Below are 11,348 nucleotides of genomic sequence, written 5' to 3'. Positions count from 1 at the left end.
GCCGGTGACATTTTTCAAAAATGTTTTTCATATATATAATATTGTATATATATATAGTTAAAGAGTTTTTTAAAGATATTTTGGAGTCCAATAGAAATTATGAAATCAAGAAATTAAGGGTCACATAAGCTAGGGACATGACAATGATATTTATCCAGTCCTAGTGGCTTGTGGGAATATAGTATGATGAAAGGACATAAATATAAAATTGTATAAAATGGGACCTCATTTGTAATTCTCTAATCTTCAGGGGTCAATTGCAATGTGTTGATGGACATTATTGCAATATGTAGAAATTCAGATATTTTTTTGATATGATTGAGAAAATTAAGAAATAATTTTGGAAAGAGTTTCAAGATAAGTCAATAACGTTCAAAAAGTTATTGATAAAATCCTATGGCTGAAGATTAGGATCCCTAAGGATCCCACGTCCAATCTCTCTCTAGGGTTTTAGAAGTCTACTATAAAATAAGATATTATAATATCATATTCAGTTGTTGGCCATCAAAACTACTGTGTGATACTGCAGTCTTTTGAAAACTCAAAAGAAATAGAGAGAGAGAGACGTGAATACCTTGGGAGGCAACACGCTTGGGTTGCTAAGAGAGGTACGCAATTTTGTTCTATTTATAATCCATGGTTGTGTGGTACAATGATCTTTAAATGAAAATATGATTTTTTGTTTTATATTGCTTCCGCAAAAGCTTTCAATAACATATCAAGAACAGGGAAAAAGACAAATTTAATTGGAGCAATAAATCTAAAATCAAAACAAAAACAACAGATTAAGAACATGAAAGCCTAACTAAGCTCCATTGTAACAAAGTGAATCAGAACAAGAAAAGAAGGAAGAAAAAAAAAAAAAAAGGATAGACAAAGGCCAATCTCTCTGCCGGTTGTGTGTGTGAGTGAAGTGAGATGAAGAAGAAAGAAAATAAAAAACAAAAATGCAAACATAGAGGAGAAGTCAAAAGATCATGGTCAGCTGTGTGTGTGAAGTAAGCCGAAGATGAAAGAAAATAAAAACGAAAAGGTAAGCACAGAAGAAGACGAGAAAGAGAGAGGGAGGTTATGGAATCAAGTGGAAAGTAGAGATAAAAAAGGAGAGGATGGAGATATATGGGTATACAAGTATGGTGGAGAAAAAGAAAAAAGAAAAAAAAGGAAACGTATGGATGAAAGAAAGGAAATGAATAGGAAATGACCATTTAGAAATACTATCACAATATTTTCACAATAAATTTTAAGTAATTAGCTAATATTGGTGAGTAAAAAAATAATTTCAGTGGTGGGTTTAAATTAAAACTAGTAACAACTTTCCACATAAATTTTGATATGATTCTTGTGAAAGTATTGTGAAAAATGTTGTGAACATAACACTTTTCATTGAAAAATATAATTGTTGGGAATGAATAAAGAAAGAATAAATGATGATAAAAAAAGAATAAAAAAATGAATGAAGAAATAATATTTAAATGAGATAGAGAATGGGATAGAGAATCTGTTGGAAAGTGTATTTGAAAAAGTGGATAGTTAAAAGGTAAACATCACTGTTCATTCTCCAAACAGTACAAAAATTTGGAGAATGTGTTGGAGATGCTTTAACCAGTAACCAGTAACCAAGGAATTAGTGGGTAAATTTAGTCTATGGTCCTACTGAAGTAAGGCTTTGTTTTCCAAGATTTTTAGGGCCCGTTTGATAGAATAGTTTGAATAATGTTATTTGTATTTTTTTGAAATACGTGTGGGTAAAAAAGTGTGTAAAAATACGTGTAATATTGTTTGAAATCTAAAAACATGTGTTTAAGATGCTCTACCAAACAGACCCTTATTTTCACAAATCACAAGAATCAAAGTGCTTTGTGTTGACTGGGCCTAGCTCATTAGTCTATGGTCCTATTGAAGTTAGGCTTGGGCCCAACACAATGTTACAGGGAAGGGTTGACCTGGTTTGGCTCGATTTGACATTTTGAATCAGGTTAAGCAAGACCTAGATTTTTATTTTATTTTTTTAATAATTCAATAGTTAGAAGAGAGATATTTGAACAGTAAATATTTTTATTAAAAATACTAAAAAATATTAGTTAAGTTACAAAACTCTTAACAAAGCACATACTCCAGTTAAATCTTAAAACGTGAAAGACCGGCCCTACATTCTAATCTAATTCATTGATCAAGTTGGATTTAAGTGATAGTCCAATGATTATAGCATCATTGATAGTGTCTCATGTTTGTGGTTCAAATTCTACCAATCTCCCACTATTTATTTATATAAAAAAATAGAAATACATAAAAATAAAAATAAAAAGAGTTGGTTTTAAGTCTTTATTTAGTTTTTTTAAATTAAAATGTTAGAAATTAAGTCTAATTTATTTTGGTAAAATAAAATAAGGTGAGTTTATTTAAAGAGTATTGTTACGTGCACAAACTATTTTACAACATTTTTATAAAAATATTAATGTGACCAACCTTTTATTGGTTTTCATTTAGGCCTACAATTAATATCACTTTTTTTTTTACCAATAATCACTCACCACATCAACAATTTGTAAAAAATTTTGTAAAATAGTTTGTACCTATAGCATTATTTTTATTTAAATGGTCAATAAAAAACTTTCTTTATACAATTATTTATACCCATATGATACGACGACGTGTTGGTTGATTTTTTTTGGAAGAACCCTGGGTAAATTGGTAACCATGCAAAACCGAACTATAAAAAGAAGTACAGAACCAACCATCAAAAATTAAAAGTAGAGAAGCACAAAGACTAAAGAGGCTACCTCTTTCTCAAGTTAAAAACCACCTTGGTTCGATTTCTTTAGAGTTGGGCATTCTTTATTTTCAAGGCGAAAAGCACTTTTTAGTTCTTACATTTTCCGGCGATTCCCATTTTAGTCTCTACATTTTATTTTTACCATTTTTAGTCTCTATCTTGAAAAACGCTTTCTGTTTTGGTTCCTGCTGTTACATCAGAAACGGAGAATGCTGACGTGGCAAACGACAGGAATAAATAATACTAAATGAATGTTCACGTGGCCTAAATTAATAATAAAAAATGTTTTTTGGCATTAAAAAATGCCACGTCAGTATCTAAATTAAAAAAATAATTTATTAATTTTAACTAAATTAAAAAAATTAAAAACTAAAAATCATATGAATTGAGATCTAAGTGTGTCTTGAACAAGAACAACAAGAATACAAACCCATATCCAAAAACACAAACCTAGAAATTTAAAAAAAAAAAAAAAAAAAAAAAAAAAAAAAAAACAATTTAGATCTGTCTTCATCTTCAACAAGAACACTAAAGGCCACAAACCCAGATTTTAAATATAAGAACACATGCCCATATTTTCTTACCCTTTCTTGTCAACCAAACACAAAAATACAAACCGATCTCTAGCAAGAACACAAACACAAACCCAACAGTAGATCTCTCTTGTCAGCCAAACACAAAAACACAAACTGGTCTTAAGTGGGAACATAAACACAAACCCACAAACCGGTCTTAAGTGGGAACACAAACACAAACCCAGTAGTAAATCTCTCTTGTCAACCAAACACAAAAAAGAAAACACATACCCAAAAATCCGCAAGAAAACAAACACAAACCCATCAATCCATCTTCAGCAACAACCCAACAATCCAAACACAAAATCACAATGATCCGCGTTTTGAAACCCAACAATCCAAAACTAAACTCAAACCAATGATCCAAAATCTTCAAACCCACCACATCCACATCCACAAGCTTTAATCCTTCACCGATCTTCAAACCAATCACAACCATCCGATCTTCTTTTGTTTCACCGTGAGGAAACCAGGCCGAAGCTCCTCAAGCTTTAATCCTTCACTGTTGACCACCACAACCATGAACGGCAGTGGGTCCTTTTTGAGTTTCGTTTATGGTTTTCAAATCCAAACACCATACAACAGTGGGTGAGGGTTTAAATCGATCGAGAGAGAGAGAGAGAGAGAGAGTCGAGGGTTTGTGTGAGAAGAGAGCTTGAGATAAGAAAAGACGAGATCTGAAAACCATGGCCATGAAGGTGATGATTCGGTCTTGATCTGAAGAAAGAGGGGCTTTGAGGAGGCCATGGGTCTTGATCTAAGAGAGAGAGAGAGAGAGGCTTTAAATTTGGTTTGTGTTTGAATCGGGTGAGATAGTATGGGGCTTTTCAACATAATATTTGTTTTGTTTATTTTTTCCATTTGGGGCTATCCGGAGCTTGAAGAACATGAATTCATGTTCTGTTTAGAGTTCTTAGTATTCTTCCCAAAAAAGAGAAAAAAAATGATAATTTTTTGGGTTTCAAAATTTTTAGGTTCAAAATCCACTAAAATCTTAATTAATGTGATTTTTTGTTTTTAATTTTGTTTTTATTTTTTTGTTTAGTTAAAATTAATAAATTAATTTTTTTAATTTAGATGTTGATGTTGTATTTTTTAATGCCAAAAAATATTTTTTATTATTAATTTAGGCCACGTGAACATTAATTTAGTATTATTTATTTCTACCGTTTGTCAAGTCAGTTTTCTCCGTTTCTGATGTAACTGTAGAGACCAACCGTTTCTGATGTAACTGTAGAGACCAAAACGGGAAGAGCCTTTCAGGATAGGAACTAAAAAAAAAAAAAAAAAAAAAAAAAAAAAAAAAAAAAAAGGTAGAAACTAGGACAGGAATAATCTAAAAATATAGGTACGGTGCTTTTCGCCTATTTTTAAGAGTGTGAAGATGAGCGAAGCGGAAGAGGCAACACGACGCCGTAATGCGGTGGCCGAGTACCGCAAGAAACTCCTCCAGCACAAGGAACTCGAATCCCGAGTCCGATCTGGTCCGTCTCTCTCTCCCTCTCTCCCTCTCCAAACCCTAATTCCTTTCAATCTAAAAAGGCTTTGTTTTTTCTTATTCGGATTATAGCTACGGTTTCGGTTTTTCTATTAGCTTCGAATGATTTGGGAAAGTTCTTTATTCTTACGGTTTTCGGCTATTCATCGCTAATTCATCATCGATTAGCTTCAAATCTGATTCAATTTTGTGATTTTCACTATAAAACCTTGAGGTTTTAAAATTTAATTTGTGCTTTTGATATGCTTAGTGTGTAATTTCACGGTTTAGAATATGTTAGACTTCAAGGATCTATCGTTTCAAGCAATTAAGTGCAGATATAGTTCGCAAGATGGAAAATTTTACTTATTTTGCATATTTAGCTGAACAAATTTGAACCTTTTTTGTGTTTTCGTTCGTGTTTTTGAAGTTTTTTGTTTTGTAAACCATTATGCACTTTTTTTAAAGCTTGTCTTAACGTTGAGGTGGAATAATGAATGAATTTGCAGTCAGGGAGAATTTGCGAGCTTCAAAGGAGTTCAATAAAACAGAAGATGACTTGAAGTCGCTTCAAAGTGTTGGGCAGATCATTGGAGAAGTTCTCAGGCCCCTCGACAATGAACGCTGTAAGTTCTCCTTTGTCCTCTGCCTCACTCCCATTCTTGGTTTGAAACTCTTGCTTGAAGAAGAAAGAGTTCCTTTTTTTATGTACCACTACTAGCATCAGCAACTTATTGTCACTGCCTCATCCAACATGGCAACACACAATGAAGTGACTGCCATTTTGTGGGGGCCAGGGTGAGGGGATGTTGCTGGTTGTCATTGTATACTCTAGTGGCAGGGGGGTTGGGGTGGGGGGGGAAGGGAAAGGGCACCAATTTAGATGTGTTAAAATACTACGGAACATAATGGTTGTTATTTCATTGGTATGTCGGTGCAAGCTGTTAGCTTCAGATAGAGGACAAGGGAGACAATTAGGGACCTTGGTAGATTTAGGAAAGAAAATTTAGTTAAATACTTATATGTGCACCTGACTGAACAGTATAGTTAAGAAAAAATGAGCGATAAGAAATTGTTGGTTTTCTGTTCCAACTTTTATGGATGGGTCTGCTATCCTCATATTTATTAACACAATATCATTTATTGTTTATCCCCCAACCTAGAGTAGCTAGGTGGGGAAGTAAAATTAATCCCTGTTCATACATCGGCTTTTTACCTGTTAGTTTTTTTATTTTTCCCCTTAAAATTTTGTAGGAATATAAATAAAATGGAAGATTAGTCAAGGCGTATGTTCCCTTGCAGTTTGCAAGGTTGCTCACACCGATGAGGCAACTGTATATATCATAGTCTCCAGCATGTATATACTTCTTTACTTTTCCCGAACATTGCTATCACATATACTTCCATCTGAGGAGCCATAATATTTTTGTTGTTACAGAGGGGAGAGAGAGTGAGGGAGAGTTTGAATTTAGTCTGTATGGCGGTTATTGTATCATATTCCTATCTGTCAAAAGATCTGTATGTAGAGTAGCCAGACTTTGTTTTCTTTTGAAAGTGTAAAAAACAAAACAAGCGTAGTTCCAGTTTTTCCTGTTAATGGAGTTTATTTGAAAAATGAGTGTGAAATTTAGCATAATTTTGAATTATTTTTCTCCCCAAAAAAGTAGCGTTGGCAAGATACAGATAACCAAACAAAAGGCCATCTAGCAAAAGGTTAAACCATTCTTGTCTCATGAATTATTCTGGGTTTAATAACTGTGTTAAGTTCAAATGTTCAGCTGTATAAGTATTTACTTATATTTCGTCAACTAGTACTTGTTTGTTTATCCAAAAAAAAGAGAGAGGAATATCAATTCAAGTAAATAACCTAATATGGTGTTTAGTAACCATTTTAAGCTATAAAGGTTGATGAAAGAAAGATTCCACAAGGGGCACAATAATGTAGAAGGCAGATCCATCCAAATTTGTCCTTGGTGCAGGTAATACCAAAAACACTTTCAAAACCAAATCCCTCTCTCTCAGACACAATCGAGTAACATAACTCTTGTGCCAAAAAGAGGTTTGCACTTAGACTTGGTCCTCCCTCGGCATCCATATTAGGCGAGGGTTTTTGGTCGGGAAAGTGGTTGATTTGATCTCTTGAGCTCTATATATATGCAAGCAAAGGCTAGGCAATCTCTAAAATGTGCAGCTATAATTTGAGTCATCAATGGAACTCTTCAAAGTTACTCTTGGTCTTATAGTAATAGCTTCCCTCTCATACTCTCCTCAGCTCAACCAGGCCTCAATTTTGGCTGGGGTGGTCATGGTGGAAGTAGTGGATGGTCTTTTAGCCTTTTCCCTGGATTTTATCAGTTCTCGTCCTGAAGCCAATAACATTGTCATGTCTGTGTTGGAGAGGGACATTGCCAATGAGCCAAGGATGGCTGCTTCTTTGCTTAGTACAGGTTATAGAATTTACTCCATTGGCTCCAAAAGCACAAACATATAAAATATGAGTGATGCTAGGCATACAAACGTTTATTTCGTATTTTTTTGAGTTGTTAAATTGTAATTGGTGCAACATCGTTTTCATATGGACCTCCCACTCATGTCAAAAAAAAAAAAATTATGAATAATTTTTTTGTAATTAGAGTTATTGATAAAATACCATAGAAGAATGAAAGTTTCTCCTTTTTGGGGGTTTTAAAGTATAACAAATCATTTAAAAGTTACAACCCTTTGTGCTTATTATCACTTGCATAAAATGGTCCATCTGTCTAATGTTACAGGGTTGCGATGCCTTAGTATTATTGGATGACAATGCCACAATAGCCAGTGAAAAGAAATCTGGGCCAAACAGGAATTTTCTTAAGGTTTTGAAGTGATTGGTGAGATCAAGGCCAAGTTGGAAGAAGCATGTCCTCAAACTATTTCTTGTGCAGACATTCTCGCCCTTGCTGCATGTGGCTCCACTGTATTAGTAAGCCAAAGCCCCAACTTCATCCCTACTTTGTTTGCCTTTTTGTTTTATTTTTTAATTTTTATTAATGTTGTTAATGTGACGCTAATCATATTCATAGTCTCGTTAATTTGTAAGTTTTTATAGTAAAATTGGTAGTATTTTAGCATTATTATGTTTAAACATATCCTTAGAAGGACCTTGATAGAAGAAAAGGTTTAACTTTACTAGAATGAGTCCTAATGGCCTTCTGAATTGTACTCTTTAAGGATTTCTTACCAACCAGTTTGCTAAGTTTGTTGGGTGTGATGAAACAGAGCGGTGGACCGAATTGGGAACTCCCATTGGGAACAAGGGACTCAAAGGCAGCAAGCTTAACTACCTCAAACGCTAATTTTTACTCACCAAACTCTACTCTCCAAAACCTTGTGACACTGTTCAAGCATCGAGGACTCAATGAAGTTGACCTTGTTGCACTCTCTGGTAAATTTGGCCTTTTAAATGTAACACACTAACATCTATCATGATAAATTATTAATTGTCCCAAAAGCTTAATCATTTAACGATTACTCAGCTTTCACATTACTTCTTTTTTTGTTGTTGCTAAGTACGTATTGCAGGGGGGCATACAATTGGTATGGCAAGGTGTGTGACATTCAAGCAAAGGCTGTACAACCAAAATGGAAACAATCAACCTTGATCAGACTCTTGACAAGGGCTACTACTATAATTTGAAATCACTTTGTCCTAAATCAGGTGGTGACAATAACATCTCTCCCTTGGACTTTGCCTCCCCACCAAAATTCGACAACGTATATTTCAAGCTCATCCTGTGGGGAAAAGGGCTCCTCACTTCAGATGAAGAGCTTTTCACAGGAAGTGCTGGGACTACTATGCAATTGGTTAAGAGATATGCTGAGGATGAGAGCCTATTCTTCGACCAGTTTGCCAAGTCCATGGCTAAGCTGGGAAACATAAGCCCTCTCACTAGTTTTAAGGGTGAAGTTAGGAAGAACTGTTGCCAAGTTGATTGAGCAACTAATTATCTACCTAAACTGTTTGATTTATAATGCTTTTATGTTGTGTTGACATCTAGTTTGGTAAAGCTTTGTGATGTTTGTAATGTACGCAAGTGAGAGCTTTTTATAGTGCCTACTTTCTCTCTATCGACATTCCTTTTTCACCTTTTAACTTTTGTTTGGATGGATTAGGATAGTTCAAGACGCCGGGATATTTATATTCGGTTAATTTTATTTAGCCAACTTGATTGTGCAAAAGTCCAATTTAGCATGGGATGGGTATAAACCATATCGTAAAAATTTGAAGTGCGGAAAGAAAGAATCCCAAATACAATCATATTAAAGTATACATCAAAATGTGAAGGACACAAGTTTAGGAGTTTTTTTTTGTATGTCCGCATATATATAATCTTAATATTAGTCACTTTGTAAATGCTTTTTAACTTAATAAGCCTCCTCATCCCCACCCACCCCGTATCCAATACCCTCAAGATAAACGAAGACCATATCAGAGAGAGAGAGAGCACTGAAGTGATATAGGAAACAAAACAATAATGCTAATCATTAACTAAGAGAAATCACAATTTGCAGTGATGTTACACATGTAAAACAAAACAGTTTGAAGTCTTAACAAGCCACGTCTCTATGTTCATTTTTATGCTTCTTTTTTCTTTTCCATTTTTACTAAGCTGAATTGGAATGAAGGGCTATTGAATATTAAGAAACAAAAGATGTGTATGTCGAATAGCCAGCTTCTGATTTTTTTTTGGAAGTGTAAGAAACAAAACTAGCATAGTTCCAGTTTTTCCTGTTAATGGAGTTCATTTTTTATTCTTTGTCTCTCTCCTTTCATTAAAAAAACCATTTCCTCTCTTTTTTCACACACTCTCTCTCCCTCTTTCTTTATTTTTATTTTTTTTTAATTTTTTTTTATAATTTATTTATTTTATCTCTCTCCAGTGCCTCACTCTCCTTTCTTCTCTCTATCTTGCTTTGGGTTCGTCGAGATCATTATTTGGGTTAGTGGGTGGGTTTGTGGTGGTGGGTCAGGTAGTGGCTAAAATCAAGTTGCTAGCTATGGATGTGGATGTGGATGTGGATGTGGATGGTGGTGGCTGGGATCAATGGTCAATGGTGGTGTGGTTATGTTGGTGGTGGTGGTAGTAGATTTTGGCTATGGTGGTGGTAGTAGATTTTGGCTATGGGTTTCGTGAGTTTGGTTGTGGTAGTGCGTTGTGATTGAGATGGTAGGTTGTGGTTGGTGGTGATGGATTTTTTTTTTGTTTGTTTGTTTGTTTGTGTTGTGAGCTGTGGTTGCCATAGTGGTGGTTGTGGTTGTGGTTGTGGCTAGTGGAGTGGTGGTTGTGGCTGGTTCCTGAAGTTTTTTGCGGTGGATTTTGTTTATTTATTTTAATGAGTTCTTTATATTATTTTAATTGAAATGGTAAAAAAATAGAACTATTGATATTGAGTGTGTTATAAAATGGTGTGTTAAAATAGATGAGGTGAGTTTTTGATATGCTAAAAGCTAAAAATTTTAGCTCTATCAATGCTAATGCTCTTAACTGTTAAGTTCATATGTACAGCTGTCTAAGTATTTACTTCTTTTTTGTCAACTAGTACTCATTCATTTATCCCCAAAAAAGAGAGGAGTATCGGTTCAAGTAAATAACCTAATACTAGGGGTGGCAAAATTGGAAACAACCTGCGAATCAAACACAACACAATATGAAATTAGTAGGTTATAGGTTGAGGTTTAATGAGTTTGTGTCATATTCGGGTTAACACAACTGACTCTTTTAATAAACAGGTTGGGTTAGTGTCTATCATATGGAACCCGTTTAAGCTGTTTAATTAAATGACATTTTATCAATATACCTTTCAAACCCTAGGTATATAAACTTTTTTTTTTTTTTGATAGGTAATAAGAGTATTATTAGTTGTTGTGGTTTATTTTCTAATTTCTTTGATATATTATGATTTATTATTTGTGATATTGAGATATGCTTTAATTTTGAATGATTATTTGTGATACTCGTTAGTTTTGAATTTTATGTTAAAAATATTTATTTGTTTGGTTTTTCATAATTCATATCAAATTGGTTAATACTAAAATTAGTTTTTTATTTTTATTTTTATTTATTTATAAAATCTGATAAATTAGTTGACATGACTGACCCGTTTAATAAATGGGTTGTGTTAGGGTTGAGGAATCCTGACCTGTTTAATAAATACGTTAGATTAGGGTTAACCCATATAATCGAATATTCATGAGTCAACATGACACGAACCCGACACACGAACACGAATAGCCACTCCTACCCAGTGGTGGCTTCAGGAATTTTGTTTTGGGGGGTCATTAAGAAACTTAAATTAAAAAATTTGTAATAAAAAGAGAACTTGAATATATCAAGTTATTGACCAAAAAAAAAAAATGAAGTTTTACAATTTCCTTCTACAAGTTTTCAAATTTTGAATTGTTACATGATAGTTTATTATGAGTATTTATTGCTAATGTGGGTAGCTATGACCATTTTATTTTGGTAAGTTTGTCTAACAT

General features: G+C 33.8%; 1 pseudogene; it reads left to right on the top strand.

Annotated features, from left to right (window-relative positions):
* Positions 1-5,460: 5,460 nt before the first annotated feature.
* On the top strand, positions 5,461-8,955 carry LOC115974966 (annotated as a pseudogene).
* The last annotated feature ends 2,393 nt before the right edge of the window (positions 8,956-11,348 follow it).

Source organism: Quercus lobata, chromosome 2, assembly GCF_001633185.2.
Source record: "Quercus lobata isolate SW786 chromosome 2, ValleyOak3.0 Primary Assembly, whole genome shotgun sequence".
In the NCBI taxonomy this organism is placed as follows: Eukaryota; Viridiplantae; Streptophyta; class Magnoliopsida; order Fagales; family Fagaceae; genus Quercus; species Quercus lobata.
Note: the sequence above shows the minus strand (reverse complement) of the source record. Positions and strands in the feature narration are given on the sequence as shown.